The sequence below is a fragment of the Saimiri boliviensis genome, chromosome 1 (assembly GCF_048565385.1).
Source record: "Saimiri boliviensis isolate mSaiBol1 chromosome 1, mSaiBol1.pri, whole genome shotgun sequence".
NCBI lineage: Eukaryota > Metazoa > Chordata > Mammalia > Primates > Cebidae > Saimiri > Saimiri boliviensis.
The window spans coordinates 169,375,402-169,394,780 of NC_133449.1; positions in this window are offsets into that span (position 1 = coordinate 169,375,402).

Sequence of the window (19,379 nt, forward strand, 5' to 3'; positions counted from 1 at the left end):
TCAATCATTATAATCACTCCATTTTATATAGCCTTAAATCCCGGGGCCTCCCTCACTTTAATATACTTGCTTATAAAAATCCAAAACTTCATAAATAAAATGCTAAATTTATAAATTCGAAGTCTTGTAAACCTAAAACTTTGCCCATGGCAGGCCTGCATTCACTTATATTTTTCTTTTCTTTCTTTTTTTTTTTTTTTAAAGATGGGGTTTCACCATTATGGCCAGGCTGGTCTTGAACTCCTGACCTCAGGTGATCCACCCACCTCGGCCTCCCAAAGTGCTAGGATTACAGGTGTGAGCCACCACGCCCGACATGCATTCACATATATTAATGTAGCAGGAGAAAAACACAATATTGCTAGCTGCACTCACTTTATATTTGTGATTACTAATCTCAAAGGACCCTTAATGTTGTCTGGCAATTATACTGTATTTCCCTAGCCCATTTACTCTCTCATCTGCATCCATCCTACCTTGACTGATTCCTACCTTCCTATTTCTTTCCAACTTTCAGCACTCCTCCCACTCCTCCATCAGTAGAGCATCTAACTCTGAATAAATTTGATAAATGAAGTGATCATAGGAGTTGCCCATAAGTTATCTCATTGACCTACTGATCTGCCTTTGTTTTCTTGTACTCTACGTTATGTTCTGCGACTGACTACTAGATGAACTCTCTGTGTCATGTACTCAAGGACGCTGTTTTCTACTACCCCTGTGTTATCAACTTTCTCTTTTCTGTTGGATCTTTCCCATCACCATGCAAGCATGTTTGGTATTTCTCACGTCTTAAAATAACTGTTTATTGACCTCGTTTTCCTCCCAGCTATTGTACATTTCTCTCTTCTTTATACAAAAAATTCCTTGAAAGTGTTCCCTATACTATCTCCAGTTTCTCTTCAAATTTCTTTTTTTCATAGTTTTAAAATGATTATATTTATCTTTTACTTTATTTTATTTTTGAGATAGAGTCCTGCTCTGTTGCCCAGGCTGGAGTGCAGTGGTGTGATCTTGGCTTACTGCAACTTCCACCTCCCAGGTTCAAGTGATTCTTATGCCTCAGCCTCCTGAGTAGCTGGGATTACAGGTGTGTGCCACCACATCTGGCTTATTTTTGTATTTTAGTAGAGAAGATGAAGTTTCACCGTGTTGGCCAAGCTGGTCTCGAACTCCTGATCTCAAGTGATCCACCTGCCTGAGCCTCCCAAAGTGCTAGGATTACAGGTGTGAGCCACTGCACCCAGCCTAAATTTTAAGATAATTGTATTTAAACAATTAGTACTCATAGCTACTTGGCTGTAAGTTCAAATGACTTCATTTGAAACCACTATTATTCATTTTAGAAATTAGTACTTGGCCTGAAGAGATCATTGCAATGCTCAATTTTATTAAAAAAAAAAAAAAGTTCAACCCTATAGAAAAGTTGACAGAATAGTCAAACAAACCTCCATACTCCTTTCATCGAGATTCATCTTTTAACATTAGCCACATTTACTTCTCTCTTTCTCCCTTCCTTACCCTTTCCTTCCCTCTCTCTCTTTCCCTCCTTCACTCTCTTCCTCTCTGTGTAATTTTTGGTGTACCATTTCAAGACTAAAACATTTCCATTCTAAAACATTTCAAAGTATGTTTTAGAAATGACACATCACTGCTAAGTAAAGCAGCATATACTTCCTAAGAATAGGACATTCTCCTACATAATCATGATGGCATTTTCTTTTTTATTTGTGTTTCTTTCTTTTCTTTTCTTTTGAGACAGGGTCTCTCTCTATTGCCCAGACTAGAGTGCAGTGGCATGACTTCATCTCACTGCAACCTTTATCTCCTGGGTTCAGTTGATTGTTCTGCCCCAGCCTCCTGGGATTACAGGTGTGTACCACCGTACCTGGCTAATTTTTGTATTTTTAGTAGAGATGGGGTTTCACCACATTGGTCAGGCTGGTCTTGAACTCCTGACCTCAAATGATCTACCCCCCTCGGCCTTCCACACTGCTGGGATTACAGACTTCAGCCACGGCTGGCTCATGATGACATTTTCACACATACAGAAATTAATATATTTTGATAATACTACTTTATATGTAGTCCATACTCAAATTCCATCAATTGCTTTCAAATTGTATAGTTTTTTAAAAATTCATGATCCAATCATGTTTCAGTCATTGCATTTGGTTATTATTGACCTTAAATAATTTTTAAGTTAGAGCAATTCTACTGCTTTATTTGTTTTTCATATCACTAACTGGAAAAAAAAATTCTGGCTAGTTTTGTTGTGGAATGTTTCACGTTCTGGACATGTCTAATTCTTACCTCTGATGATTAGGTTAAACTTTGTTTTTGCAAGAATACTACATGTATGTATATATAGTACACACATACGAAGACACACACAGTCATACACACAAGTAGCATCTTCTCAGGAGGAATACAACGTCAGGTTGTACCACTATTTTTGGTGATGGTTTGATTACTTAATTAAGGTAGTAAACATCGTATCTCTTCATTGTAGAGATACATTTTCACCTAGAAGGTAATTTGTGGGATGACACTTTGAGAACTTGTGATTATCATACTCCCTTGAAAGATTTAATCCAATGATTTTAATATCCATTGATGTTGCTCATTGATAATATCCATTATGTTGGAGGTTACCAAATGATAGTTTTCTATTTCTGTCATTCCTTCTTTACTTATTAGTTCTTTTTTTCTATAAGAATAGTTTTCCCTATTCCTCTCTCTCTCTTTGAATTTCAATGTGGAGAAACATTTATTTTATAAATTTGTTAAATGTTATGAGACATTACCATCATTATTATTTTTGGTAATTAATGTCTCTTCAGTTTGGACAGTGGGGCCCCTTCCAAGTGAGCAGTGTCTTTTTGATATGACCTCTCCATGCTTTGAATATTTCTTGCTTTCTAGCAATACAAGATACTTCAGATTTATTTTATATTTTTCTTGCCCCTGGAATTAGTCCTTTCACTTGGGATCTCTGGTTCCTTTTAGTGGGAAATAATGTTTAGAATCTCTGGTTCCTTTCACTGGGAAATGATGTTTAGAAGCCAAGATCCAAGTGATACATGTGCTCATTGCTACTATGCGTCTATGTTTCTGACTCTTTTAGCGAATTCGTATTCATGAGCTTATTAGAATACAGGTACTTCCAATAAAATCCAATCACATAGAATTCTTCTTTACATTTCCCTGTTCAATATTTGTTTTCTTCTTCAGTGAAAACCCTGGTTCCAAACAACATTGGCATATTTACTTCTTTTTTTTTTCAATTCTATAATACACACAAAATGGCTTTAGTATTATACCACCAATACCATTGGCAACAACAAACATACTCAGTAAATGTTCCATTCTCTCTTGAGTCCACTCCAATCACACTTTCACCATTCCACCAAAATGCTCTTTTCATTCCTCAGTTCTCATCTTGCTTGACTTTTCAGCAACATTGGCTATAGTAAACCTCCTCTTCTTCCTTGAAATACTTTCCTTACACACTGTTGTTTTTCCTCCTATGGTGCTGAAGTCTGTCATTACTTTAAAAGGAATCTCTCTTCCATATCTATATCTATTTTAAGATAATCTTTCATCTTCACTGTTCTACAATTATACTGTATGTGTTTATTGGTTTTTATCTTATATGAGATTCATTTGGTTTCTGAATTTGTAATTTGGTATTATAAAAATTCTAATTAATTATCTTTTAAAATATTGCTTCTACTCTTTTATTCTTCTGAGACTGCAATTATACTGACGTTTATCATTTCACTCTCTTTTCTATGTCTTTTAAACTCTTTTTATAATCTCTATCTCTTTTCCCTCTTTCCTACATTCTGCCTGTCTTCTTGACTATTATTCTTTTTCATTTATGTCTGATTTGTTCTTAAACCTGTTAACTGAATTTTAAACTTTTATTTATTACATTTCTACATTTGTAGAAGTTTTATGTATTCTTCATTCAGAGCTTGCTCATTCCTCATGATGTTTTTCCCTCTGCTTATTTTCAAATTTGTCTTTTATTTCTTTAAATATATTAAATATAAGCTTTTTATATTGTGTTCAATAATTTCTTTATCTGAAGTCACTGCATGTCTGCTTCAGCTGTTTTCATTTCTTCTGGATCTCAATCTTGTTACCTTGCTTTTTATGGTAAATTTCTCACTTTCCTTAGAATTCTATATTTGGAAATTATTTGAAGCCCGGTGGCCTTCAAATAATTCAAATAAAGGTGAATTATTCTAGAGATAATTTGTACTTACTTTGTACAGTTTCCAGGGGTACTACAAGTTTGAGATCAACATAAAATTATATTTTCAACATGAAGTTTTGTTTCTGTTTCCCAACTATCCATGTCCAGTGAATACAAGCTTCGAAACTACATGCGAATAAATAATACACTGGCTATGTACCCACAAAAATTAAAAATTAAAAAAATTAGATTAAAAAATAAAAAACTACATCAGAGCCAGAAGTGATTCCAAATCCCTAGTGGTGATCCCTACTCCCCACCATCCTGCCCATACAGTTAGTCTCAGGAACAGTCAGGTTTTTCACTCAGGCTTTTCTGGTAGTCCCTGGGTGGAAGTCATATCTAGTTCACTTAACACTAAGCTGTACTCATTCTCCGGGTTTCTCCTTTGATGAAGGAGAATCTCCTACTAGACTTCCCACACTAGTTGATTCAAAATCTTTTCACGTGGTCTTTGTGCTCAGTTAGGATGTGAAAACTGAAGCTCAATTACTGAACACCGGAGAAAAATGGGTATGAACCAACTACTGATACATGCAATAATGTGGGTGGATCTTAAAGCATTATGCAAAATGAAAATTGCTAGATGCAAAAGGGTACCTATTGTGTGACTCCATTTACACAGGGATAGAAATCAGATCAGTTTTATCGGAAGCTGCAGGTGGGGTAAAGGATTAAATGCAAAGGGACATTAAAGAACTTTTTGGGATAATAAAAATATTCTTTATTTTTATGGTGATGGTAGTTAAATGACTATGTATGTTTGTCAAAACTTGCCAGATTGTACCCCTTGAAATAATGAGTTTTAGTTCATGGAAATTATGTCTTCATAAACTCGAATGTAATTGAAACAAACTGAATACACACACACACACACACACACACACACACACACACACACATATGTGCGCACACCTGAAATTCAAATGTATCCAGTCCTATAGATATCCCAGATTGTATCAGTGGTCTGATGATCTCTCCAGTTCCCAGAAAGCAGAGATTTTTGTCAGTCATTCACTGCCGTATCCCTAATACCTAGAATGATCCTAAAATATCATAGGTCCTTTATAAATATTTGTTTATTGGCCAAACAAATGGATTTCTAAACAGTGGCCCTCAAACTTTTAGAGATCAAAAGCACTTTGAGGTCAGGTGTGGTGATTCATGCCTATAATCCCAACACTTTGCGTGGCCAAGACAGGAAGATCACTTGAGGCCAGAAGTTCAAGACCGGCCTGGGTAACACAGTGAGACCCTGTCTCTACAAAATATATATATATATATATATATATATATATATATATATGTGTGTGTGTGTGTGTGTGTGTGTGTGTGTGTGTGTTTGTGTATAAGCAAGGTGTGATGACACGCACCTGTAGTCACAGCTACCTGGGAGGCTGAGGCAGGAGGTTTGCTTGAGCCCAGGAGTTCTAGGCTGTAGTGAGCCATGATCAAGCCATTGCACTTCAACCTGGGCAACAGAGTGAGACTCTATCTTAAAAAAAACAAAAACAAAAACAAAAAACAAAAACAAAATAAAGAAAAGAAAAAGTGAGGAGCAAAGATATTCTCATAATGAGAAAAGCATTAGACTTGGATCAGAATCTGATTTCCAGGACTTTTTCTTTTCTTTTCTTTTTTTTTTTGCTATCTTGAGGCATAATATTGGACATTCTACTTTTCTGGTCTGCAGTTTCCTTATATGTAAAATTAAAACTATACTGGATATCTCTTCAATTTTTCACAGACAAAAATATTATAATTTAAACTCTGCACAACACCTAATTATCTGTTTTCATTTACCTCTTCCACACCCAGGTTTCCAGGAATAATAAGAGGATGAATCATCAGTTAGGTGTTATCTTGTGTTTATTAAGTTTTAGAAAAATTGAATTTCTTTCAGTGTTATACTCAGAGCATATTAGAAATGAAGCATCACTTATTAAATATTTCTTGATAAATTATTATATTCATCATGATTCATATTATGGAACTGTGATAAGAGGAAATGCTTAATCTGTACTGAAATCCCTTAGACCCTCATGAGAATGAATTAATGAACAATTGGAGTGGTTAGGCAATCTTGGAAGAGTTAGAAAGTAATACTTTAAAAATGTTCCAAAATTATCTGAAACAAATTTCAAAAATATTACTAAAATTATCACCTTATAATACTGCTCATCTGTATTAGCTAATATTTCTCTAATTGTTATATAACACACAATATATAATATGTAATAACTAGAAATTATTATATAATTAATAAATAATTAATAAATAATTATTAATATATAATTAGAGAAATATTAGCTAATACAGATAAGCACTATTATAATATTTATTAGTTAATGAATACTGATTACTACATAAAAATAAATAGGCTTTACGAGCAAAAAATAACATTTGACAATGAATAATCAATTTTTAATGTGGTTTGAAGGTCACTAAGAATTAAGGCAAGTCACCCTAAAGGAGAGAAAAATGATAAAGTTTATTCCCTTTCCCACAGTGTTATTCAAGCGCACTATCCTTTCATTGCTTCTAAATCTTTGTACAAGCTTTTTGCAATTGATTTCCTTCCTCTTTGCTTAGATAACTCTTCATCTTTCAGAACCCAGCCTTTCTCAGCCTCCCATCTCCCATCTGCAGTTTTGAGTTCTTCTATTACCCTGTATTCTCATCCTGGAGGTCTGTAACATATTTGTTGTAACAATTTTCTGTCCATCTTACTTAGGATCTAAGTTTTGTGAGCCTAGGAGGGTGTCTATCTCATTTAATATTACATTTTCTGACCTTAGGATAGGCCAAACACAGGAGATGCCTAATGATACTTAGTAACTGAATGACTATTGTGGTGATTGTGTGTTAGGTAAAACAAACAAACAAACAAAAAACAACAAAAATACACAATCTTTAGAAGAGAAGTCCCTTGATTGAGCAATGCTGTGGAAAAAAGCTGGCACAGGTCACAGCATTCTAAAGCTCCTTTACTGGGCTCACAGGTTAGACATGAGCTTTGTAGAGTAGACAATTTGTAAGATTAGAAGACCTAGTAATTACAACAATTATTGGAAACAGCCTCACCATGATACAAACACAAGTAATATAAAGAACTTTGCAAACATCAGTGCATCACATGGAGTCCTCAAAACAACAACAACAACAAAATAGGAGGTTCAACAGGAAGCTTATTTTTCTATTTTGAGGCCCACAGTAGGTACCTGTAATATTTCAGAAGAAGGGAAGACTCTAAAACGATTATTTTCATTATTACAGATCATAGAATTAAATAGTATCTTCAGAACTATGAAGAAATTATGACTCAGCACTCCGTTTAGGCAGCCATCATTACAGTAAATAATCTATATACTTTGATCTACTGATGTTAAGAAATTGTGAATCTAGAAGTTAATTAATTATTTATATGCATATAGACCATCAATGTTAGCAATTCATATGACCTCTACTTCAAGTAACATTATTTAAAATAAATTCAAGCTCTGTAATGTTTCACGATGGTTTATCATATTAGATCAGGTGTTTATTTTACTACTTCATTGAATCTGCTCTGCCGAGGTCACAAGAGGTTTCCATCTTTCTCTCAAGTCTCATTTTACCAAACTCTCAGCAGCATTTCCTTTCTCCTTCTTAAAACAGTTTCTCCGCATGGCTCTCAGGGAACAGTCTCTCCTGGATTTCCTCCTACCATACTGATCACTCTCTCCTTCAATCTTCTTTGCTGACTTCATTCCATTTTCTAGACCTCTAATGTTGAAGTATGCTAGGATTCACCATCTTCTCTGTCTATGTGAATTTTCCAGGTGACCTAATTTCATTGCTTTAATTATAGTTTTCCTAATCTTTACTTTAAAATTCATATTTGTAGATATGGTATCTCCTCTAAGTCCTCAGACCCAAATATTCAATTGCCTACTTGATATGGCTTAGATAGTTAATAAGCATTTAAAATTTATCATGTCCAAAATAAAATTTTTGATTTTTATATTCCAAAACCAACCCTAACTTTCCCCATGTTAGTAATGACACCATCAATCACTAAAATATTCAGAACAGATTGAGAGCATTCTTTTTTTATTGTTTAATATTTCATTAAATCCATCAAGAAATCATGCCAATTTTCTCTTTAAAATATATTCCAAACCCAACCAATTTTTTAAGCTTCAGCACCACCTCCCTAGTTCAAACTACCATTATCTTTTGCCTGTATTATTGCCATGGCAATGGATTTCCCTTCTTCTACCCATATAATAGCTAGACTTATCTTTTTATAATGTAAATAAAATCTCCATTCAAAACCCTTAATTGGTTTCTCATCATCCCTCTTCTCCTTTATAACATTTGCCACTATTTCATATAATATTGTGTATCTATTTGTGGGCTCCCTAAAGGCAGGGGTTTCTTAATTATGCATACCACATATTATTCATGCTATGCCCAGAGTCTAGTGTCTGGCACTTCATAGGTACTCAATAAATATCTGCTGAATAAATGAATAAATCACCAAGAATTTAAATTTTTCTGACATCTGGTATTACAACCTGGCAAAAGAGAAATAAACAATGAGTATCTGATGACAGATAACTGTTTTTCTAGCATCATCATAGGATTATACTTGTACCTCATTTTTTCTCATGTGACTGAAACAAATTTCAGCTCTTCATTCTAGATTATATTTGCTTCAGCTGCATGTCCTGTGATGTCCTATTTTCCATGCAGTGGAAATTTATGTGTTATCGTTTTAAAGTCAATAAAAATATAAAGCTTATTATGAAGATATAGGTATATACATATATGAAAATATATACGGTGGAGTGTAAATTATTACAATTGATTGACATATATGGGCCTATATGACATATATGGACCTATATCTGTAGACATGATTTTTCATGCTGAGTTAACATGATGGGGAACTTGAAAAAAAGATCTATGCTAGTATCTCTTCAGAAATTTCTCTACTCCTGAGACATAATATATATTTTTATATGAGCAAGAACGATAAAAAGCAAATGGAGCTGTTAAGTATCAAAGCATAAGGTAAACTTTAATAATTTACTTATTATTTCCACAAATACCTACTGAACTCTTACAATATGCCAGGTATTATGCTAAGCACCTGGAAAACAGAAGAGAACAGGACAGGTAAGGTCTCTGCTCTCACTAGAATTTACACTGGAGTGGAGGAGTTAGTGAACAAGTATATATATATATATATATATATATATATATATATATATATATATAAAATTATTTAAAATTATGATTAGTGCTCTAATGAAATAAGCATGATGCTGTAATCAATAAAAGAAGTACACTGTGGTAGGTAGAATAATGTCCCTCTCAAAGATGTCTACATCCTAGTTCTCACAACTGTGTGAATATATTACCTAGCAAGGGGAAATTAACATTGTGACAGTTTGTCACAGCAGCAAATAGAAAAATAACCCAGAGATTTTAGATAGAAGTCAAGGAAAAGTTCTTTACAGAGATGTCATTAATCTGAGCTGACAGATTAAAAGGAACTGTCATGCAAAGAGGTAGTGATAACCCATTCCAAGTAGAGAAAACAGCCAACTCAAGGCCCCCCAAAACTGAAAAGAGATTGATCAATGTTCTACAAACTGTTGGAAGGTCAGAGTAATTCAGTTGTGGTGACTAAGGGAGAAAGTAGTCAATAAGATTGGAAATTTAGGAATTGTTTATGCAGAGCCTTATAGGCCACATTAAGGAATCTAGATTTTGCTGTCAATGCAATGGGAAGATATCAAACTGTTTTAAGGATGGGTATGACATAATCTGTCTTATGTCTTTTAAACAAAATATCATATGTACTCCATAAATATGTACAATTATTTGTATCAGTAAAATTTTAAAGTATGTTTTTATTGCAGTATACCATACTTAACCTACACAAATCATAACATGCACTTAATAGATTTTTGCAGTGAATGCACTCATGTAACTACCATCCATATAAAGAAATAGAATATGACCAAATCCTGAAGTCTCCCTCATTTCCCATTCCAGTCTTTATCTCCACCAAAGTAACCACTATCCTCACTTTTATCATCTTAGGGTAGTTTATACAATTATTGAGATTTATATCAATATAATCATACAAAAAGGTTATTGTTTCTGACTTTTTTCCTGCTAAACATTGCATTATGTCTGTGAGGTTTATACACATTGTTGCATGTAGTAGTTTTTTAAAAATTGCCATTGCCAGATATAGGTGAAGGGGAGGAAGGCAGCAAATCACACTGCCACGTGTGTACCTATGCAACAATCTTGCATGTTCTTCACATGTATCCCAAAACCTAAAATGCAATAAAAAAATTATCATTGCTTTGTATGTTTCTGTATGGCAACAACATCTTTATCCATTTAATTATTGAGGTCCATTTGGATTGCTTCTGTTTGAACTATGATGAACATTCTTGTCCATGTCTTTTTGTACACACACGTCGGCATTTCTATTTGATAAATACATAAGAGTGCATATCTACGGGTATGCTTTATTGAAGTTTAGTAAATGCTGCCAGATTTCCAGAGTGATTGTAACAATTTACACTCCACCAGTGCTGTGTGATAGTTGGAGCTGCTTCATCCTTTCCAAGGCTAGAAAATGTCAGCTTTTATTATTTATTTATTTAGCTATGCTCTTGGATGGATACAAGCTTTTCGTAGTGGCTTAAATTTCCATTTCTTTAACAATTAAGAATGTTGTAAACAGTTTCATATGCTTTTTGGCTAGTTAGATATTCTCTTTCATTAAGTGCCTGTTCACTGACTTAGTACTGTTTTTAAAAGTACTTTTTAAAAAGATAATTCATACTATCTTATGAATTGAATTTATTAATGAAATGATGTTCTTTAAACACAAGCACTACAGAAATTTGATGACTGAGGGAGAGAAAATGCAATGCTGCATAAAATTTAGTTTAATGGCCTCTAGAAAAAATTAATTTTACTAGTTTGAAACAGAGTTAGATGAATTCTGAGACATAAATATGTGAAGGAGAAAGGACATGCTGAATTAATGGAAGTACTGGCTGCCTGCCCAGGGGGACTCTGAAAAATCTTACAATACAAAGTAAATCACCCCGCTGGAGCAAGTGGTATGCCCCTCCAGAAAAAGGAGGGCTCCGCCCAACAGTAAATTAACTTTTTACAGCATACTTTATTGCTCCGCTCTGCATTCTGGCTGGCTTGCTTTCATTGTCTCTCCCCTTGGACTGGCTTGCTTTGCTTGTCTTTTAAAGATGACTCAGCTAAACTCTTAGTCTTTGCCCTCATCTCCTCCCTTTCCCTTCTCCTCATCCTCCAATTTTTCTTCCCAGAGAGGCAAAGCCAGAGCAGAGCTCCTCCCTCCTCCTATTTGTTATTGTTCCAGCTCGCTGAGTTATTGGCCCTGAGACGTAAACGGCTTCTTTCCTCTTTCCCACCTTCTAGTTTACATTCATTTTACTAGGCTGGTCCTCTCAGTTCTCTGAATTTAGTGATCCTAAATATCTATGGGGGTGCTTTTCATCCCGCCTCCTACTGCAACAACCACTGCAATCCCCATTGCAGCCCCAAGCAAGGAGATCCGTGTCGTCAGGAGTGCAGTGCAGCCACACATCCAAGGCTGACAGGGCCGGCACTCTGCCAAGTCCTGCGCGCTGCTCTCCTTCCACAACACCTTCTCAGCTTGGTCTGTATTTGAAGAGCTTAGTAAATTAATTTCACAGGGGCAGAGAAGGGAGGGAGTAAGAGGGAGTGTCTGAGGGCTGAAAAATGCAGTCGACTCGCCCTCTGCTGGTTAAAGATCCGAATTTATCGCCGCCGAAACAGCGGGGAAAGAGAAAGCAATCCATTTAATACGGATAAATTACAACGAAAACTCGGCTTAATTTAATCCATTTGTGATCCTTAAATGGCTACTGTTCCTCTTTAGCGCTGCCTACTTCCCTAGCACTGACATTTAATTACATTGATTCTAAACGCTAGTCCCAGGTAATACATTATGCTATCCTGAATCCATTTTCATTTGCCCCTGGGTTTTTGCCATTCTAAAACGCAAATAATCCTCACCCACAAGCACTCTTTTTGTCTAATTGAGGCAACTGGAAGATAACATCTAAACCATTACTTCTAGAACACACTCGTGCTTCACCAGTCTCTTTGCCTAAATTAATAATTTCAAGCGAACAACAACAAAAAATCAGCTGCTGTTTATGTTTTCCAGATTAATTAATCGGAAATCAAGAAAAAGAAAATGTAGTCCGTCCCTATGCTGGTGTCGTAGGAAAGCTGAGAGGTAGCTTTGTGCAAACCAAGGTATTGGCAGCCATAACTCACACTGACTTTTGTACCGCCTTTGCTGTCTTACGCATTTTGTCGGAATAAACCAACACACGGAGGTTGGGTAATCCAGCCCCTGTACCACAGCAAAACAGCATTTACGAGTCACTGAGATTCCAGAGAGTAGAGAGAGAAAAACAACCACAGGATTTTGCAATATGGAGTAGTGTTTAATATCAGCTGGTTCCTCCGCTAGGTTAAAATTCCCAGAACAAGGGGTTCCTGCCCCCCTCTACCTCTGGCATTGTAAATTAGCCAGTCACGCGGCCTTTGGAGCCAGTTGGGATTGGCCATTTCCTTTGTGAAGTGAAAATCTCTGCAGCGAGTCACGGGTCTGAACTGGGCGGTGTCGCTGTCCGTGGCCAGGGTGCTGAACTATGGGCGTGGCCAGAGAGATTTCCTTTACATGACAACTTCCGGTAGGGCGGGGTCGGCGTCTTGCTCGTAAAGTGGATCCACCTGCCACCTGGTGGCAGATGAGGAAAATGCTATTGATAAAGGATACTTTGGATTAAGACCTAAAACTTTAAGACACAAATTGAAGAGCTTTGGGATTCGGGGCGTCAGGAAGTGATTTTTGGGGAGATCTGCTTATTTTTCAAGAGAAATGGAAAAAAGCAGAATTTTCAGAGCGATTTCTCGCTTCTACTCAAGAAAATAATTTACGAATATATTTAAATTTCTCCAAGCATTTCTTCCAACACATCTGGTTATCAAAAGGTATTTTAAAAGTATCTGCATAGATAGGTATTTACAAATATTTATCAAAACTTCAACAGGGTATATTTTACTGAAAGAAATACTAAGGAAGCTCTCTATTGTTAGCCAAACATATTCCAGGAAGCTTAGCCGAGAGTACTACTCCGATCTCAGTTTCTGGAAGATAAAAAGTATGATTAAATTTAGGAATTAGTAAGAGGTGGTGAGAATTCTAGGAAAAAAACGCTTGTTTCCTTTAATTTTTCCAAGTCTAATATGTAAACTATTAGAGTGGTAAAAATACAGGCAATTTATGGGATGTTTATTACTGTTAGTCTGTGTATATTATTTACACCCTTTTACATAGTGCTGATTAAGTTACTGTGAATTATGTACATCCAGCTTCAAATGAGAAACCTTTAAGTTGCTTTGTAAATACATATCTTGATAAATAGCAAGAAAAAATAGGGTAAATGCCTTGTTCAAATGTTGTTTCAGAGTCTTACTGTATGTTCAGATGTGTGGGTTTCAGTGTAAAATCAACTCTAGCAAGTTGAGTGTGAAATAAAATTCTTTCCCAAGTAGACAAACTTATCACTCTCAGAAAAAAGACCCATGCAGGGGCACACTTGGCTTTGTATGTCAACCAACCCAGTTAGTATTTGCTTTTCTTATAGCTATTTTCTCATTTACTCTTCTATGAGTCTTAACATAGAACAAAAACATAATGGTTACCATAGTTATTTAACATAAAATAATAATTACCATTTCTGTTTTAAGGTTTAAAACAAAATTTTATTGAATAGATACTAATTTCAATAAAAATGTAGGTACTGATTTTGGTGTTGTTAACTGAATTGTCTTATAAAAATGAGAAATGGATAAGAACTTATTAAGGGAAAAATTATCACTCAAATATAGTCTCTATTTGTTTAAATTGAGGCATTTCCAAACTCTTGTCAGATTTTATGGAAAGACATTCGTAGCCTATTCTATCAATACGAAAAAAAAGCATAAATAATAACAGCATGAAAGACATCTGTTTTAAATAAGAGTGTAATACAAGTTCAGTTTATAAGTGGTATTGGTTTATATTACAGCTTCTTGCATTACTGTGGGAGAAGGAAACTTTATATGCACATGCACAGGTTGAACAATAAGAGGCATTGTCATTTAAAGCAACAGATGGGAGATCAAGAGCAGCTGCAATAAACTGAGCTGCCTATAAAAAACTTCTATCCACTAAAGCATCCTGTTACTGCCAATATGAATAAGAAAACTTAAATGCATGAAAAGACACAATAGAAGAACAGAATTCTAAAATAGTAAGTAAAGTTTACAACTGCAGGTGTGACCTCAATGTTTCAAAATACATCTGCTCCTAAAAATAGACAATTTTTTTTCAGGCTTAAAAGATATATATGAATGAAAATTAGAGGGGATCCCAAATATTAGTCTGCTTATAAAAATTATGATTACAATAAATATTATCAATATTAAATTTCTGAAACTACCTGAACTTTTGATACAATAATAGAAGCAACAAATGGGAAGAGACTCTCCAATACTCTAGTTAAGGTATTTTTTTCTAAAATAAGTTGAAAATAGTGACAAAATTATCAGCAGAACAATTTCAGAAATATTTAAACCTATGACTTAAATAAAAATAATCAATACATTTTTTACATAAATGTTAGAATCAATTTTGATCTAAACTAATTTTATGAGCAGAAAATATGTTATTCAATATGAGACTAACTACATTTCTATGGCCTCCCTAAGTGGATTTTCAAAAAATTAATTAGCACTTAGGTAATAGTGTAATAATTCCAAAATTCTTTAATGTATAGATTGAGATTTACATGATGAGTAAATATATTCATGCTGTTGGGAACTAAGAATTCTCACTTTGGGACAAGGAAAATATAAAATATGAAGTAGGGGAGAAAAATGAAGATACCTGTATTAATGTATTGAAAGTGTAAGTCTCATGATTCCATATAAATATATGTATGCACATACACTTAAACAATATTAATATCTATTTATTCAATATAAGCATCATTCATGCATGTTGGAAACCAATGGTTAATAAAATTGTTTTGGGAATAGCATATTCTCATAGTTTCAAACTTTTCTCCACAGATTACTAATTAATTATAGAAACAATTAAAAGGCACCTATCCAACTGAGAAATTTGATGGACACCATATTATAACCAAATTGCCAATCTTAATATCACCATGATGGAATAAAATGACATCATATGTCTTCTGATGTCATACATTGAGAAGAACACAATATCATCTATGTGGTATTTTTGCAAAAATATTTAACCTCAATCTAACCAAGGGTAAACACGATAAAAAATTCCAAATTGAGGGATATGCTGTAAAATAACTCTTTAAAAACATCAGTGTTGATCGTTAGAGAAATGCAAATTAAAACCACAATGAGATACCCTCTCAAACCAGTCAGAATGGCTATTATTAAAAAGTAAAAAAGTAAACAGATGCTGATGAAGTCTCAAAGAAAAGCGAGCACTTATACACTGTTGGTGGGAGTGTAAATTAGTTCAGCCATTGTGGAAAGCAGTGTGACAATTCCTCAAAAAGCTAAAAACAGAACTACCATTCGACCCAGAAATCTCATTACTGGGTATATACCCAAAGAAATATAAGTCATTTTACCATACGGACACATGCACACAAATCTTCATTGCAGCAATATTCACAATAGCAAAGACATGGAATCAATCTAAACGCCCATCAATAACAGATTGGAAAAAGCAAATGTGGTACATATACACCATAGACTACTATGTAGCCATAAAGAAGAACTAGCTCATGACTTTTGTGGGAACATGGTTGGAGCTGGATGCTAGTATCCTTAGCAAACTAATACAGGACGAGAAAATCAAATACTGCATTTTCTCACTTACAAGTGGCACATAAATGATGAAAACTCGTGGACACAAAGAGGGGGAACAATAGACACTGGAGCCTTCTTGAGGGTAGAGGGTGGGAAGAGGGAGAGGATCAGAAAAAATAACTATTTGGTACCAGGCTTGGTACCTGAATGACAAAATAATCTGTACAACAAGCCCATGTGACATGAGTTTACCTGCATAACAAAGCTGCACGTGAATTCCTGAATCTACAATAAAAGTTTTTTAAAAAGTAAATAAATAGAAACAATGGTGTCATGAAAAAGAAGTTAACATCGTTAAAAAACAGCATCATAAAAATGTTTTCTCTGTTTCAGTTTAAAGTAAACTAGAGAAACATAACAACTAAAAGCAATGTGCAATCCTTGACTGTATCCTACATTAAAAAAAAAAACAGCACAGAGAACATACTTGGAACAACTGGGGACATTAGAATATGAAGTATATATTAGATGATAGTACTGTATTCATGTTAAATTTCCTAAGTGTGATAATTTTATTGAGGTTATGAAGGAGACTGTCCCTGTTTATAAGAGGTATACATTGAGATATTTAGGAATGATATCAAAATGTCTGCATCTAACTATGCCAAAATAAACTGTTTATATATTACATAGGTTAGCTATTGTCACAGAATGCAGTGCAACAAAATACTTCAAAAAATAGTAGTTCAAAGCAATGTTTTACTTCCTATTCATCTGCAACATTACTGCATCTCGGGGTCAGCAGATTTAGGCTGAGATCAGCCATGCTTCACTTCAATATGTAGGTTATGTCCAGTACTGTTCCATATGTCTTTCATAATTCTTTGATCAATAGGCTATCCAGAGAATGTTCTTATGAAGGTAGCAGAAGAGCAAATGGACAAGTTCAATTATGCAAGCACATTTCAATCCACAAACTTGCTTCACTCTGTGTATTAGTTTCCTTAGGGCTTCCATAAGAAATGACCACAAACTGAGTGGCTTCAAACAGTGGAATTTTATTCTCCCACAGTTCTGGAGGCTAGAAGTCTGAAATCAAGACGTCAGCAGGGTTCCACGCCCCCTGAAGGTGTAGAGGAAGATCCGTCCTTGACTCTATAAAGCTTCTGGTAGTTGTGAGCAATCCTTGTAGCAGCACCAGTCCAACCTCTGTCTCGGTCATCATGTGGCCTTCTTCCTATGTGTGACTGTGAGTCTCCAAAATCTCTCTCCTTATAAGGACATCAGTCATTTGATTTGGGGCCCACCCTAATTCAGTATGACTTCATTTTGATTTGATTACATTTGCTAAGACTGTGTTTCCAAATAAAGTCACATTTACAAGGACCAGTGGTTAGGATTTCAACATATCTTTCTGAGGGACAAATTCAACTCACAACACTCTTAACATCCCACTGAGGTCCAAAGTAACTCATATGGCCAACTCCAAAGTCAAGAGGTAGGAAAGTATATTAACCCCAATGTAAAGTCAAAGAATATTGTGCAGCTAAACTCAGCACCATTGGAGTGGAGAGGTATACATCCCCCATGAAAATTGAGGGAGAGATAACTATTTTTAAATAATGCATGCATGTATATAATAATGTATTATATAATATAGTAATAGATAAATATGAAAAAGAGAATGCACAAATGTAGCAAAATTGATAAATCTAGGTGAAGGTTATATGGTCATTTATTATTATATCTAATAAAAACAAATCTGGATTTAGGTGATGAACAGCTTCATTCAAAAAAGACTATTACAGGCCCTCTGACAACAGAAATCTTCAAATGTCTAAAAATCAATTTTAAAAAGGAGTTAAAAAAAAACAGAAGATGTAAGCAGGGCTAGTAGGACCTTAAAAAAAAAAGAAGGTGTAAGCAGGGCTAGTAGGACCTTTGTGTGGGAGCAGGGCAAGGGGGCAGGATGAGCAGATGGCATGATCAGGGCACTTTAACTGGAAATATGATTTTCCCTCCTGTGGTTGGCCAGTTCTCAGAATGAACCGTTAAGTGGGAGATGCTCCGCTTTTTAGAGGTTGCTCAAGATTTGGGGCCAGCTAAAGTTCAGGGGCTTGTGAGGAGAAGGGAAGCCTTATTGAAGTTTAGTTAAGGTAAGTCAATGGGTAGGTTATAAGTGATTACGAACACTCTTGTAACTCTTCCAAAACTCTAAAATATTCCAAAATAAGATTTTTAAAGTTTAAAAGTTCGTACTCAGATACAGTTTTGAAGTGAATTTTTGTTCTCACAAAACTTCATGATATCACACTGTGGATTGCCCCTCTTCCCAACATGTAGGTTTTGATCCTGCCTTTACAAGCCATAGATTTAGTCTGTGGGCCCCCAATTCTACCTTCACTAGAAAGAATGCAGACTTAAAAAAATAAAACACCACCATGTTCAAAGGTCCTAAGGTTTTCCAGGGAAAAAAGAAAATATTTTGGATTTTGATTCCATCAAGCAGATATTAATAATATCTCCTGGGGCCACCAAACAGATTAAGATCAGAAGGACTGAATTGAAAAGCAGCATTTCTGTGCCTGGCTTATTTCACTTAACATAACCTCCTTCAGGTCCATCCATGTTGTGGCAAATCACAGGATTTCCTTCTTTGTGAAGGCTGAAGAATGTTCCATTATATACATATGCTACATTTTCTTTATTCATTTAGCCACGAATGGGCACTTAGGCTGATTCTACATTTCAGCTATTGTGAATAATGTTGCAATGAACTGGGAGTGCAGAAATCATTTAAATATACTGATTTCATTTCCTTTGAATATATCCTTGGTAGCAGGATTGCTGGATTCTATGGTTGATACCTATTTTGAATTGTTTGAGGACCCTGCACACTGTTTCTCATAATGGTGTGACCTCATTTACATGTGGAATCTTAAAAAGTTGATCTCATAGAACTAGAGAGTAGAATGGTGTTTTCCAGGAGCTGAGATGAGGAAGGAGAGGTTGTGGAGCCAAAAGGATACAAAATTTGAGTTAAGAGAAATAAGTTCAAACGATCTATTGTTCAACATGGTGGCTATAGTTAATAACAATGTATTCTATGCTTGAAAAATGCTCAAGATGTAGATGTTAAGTATTCTCACCACAAAAATAATAACTATGTGAGGTAACATAT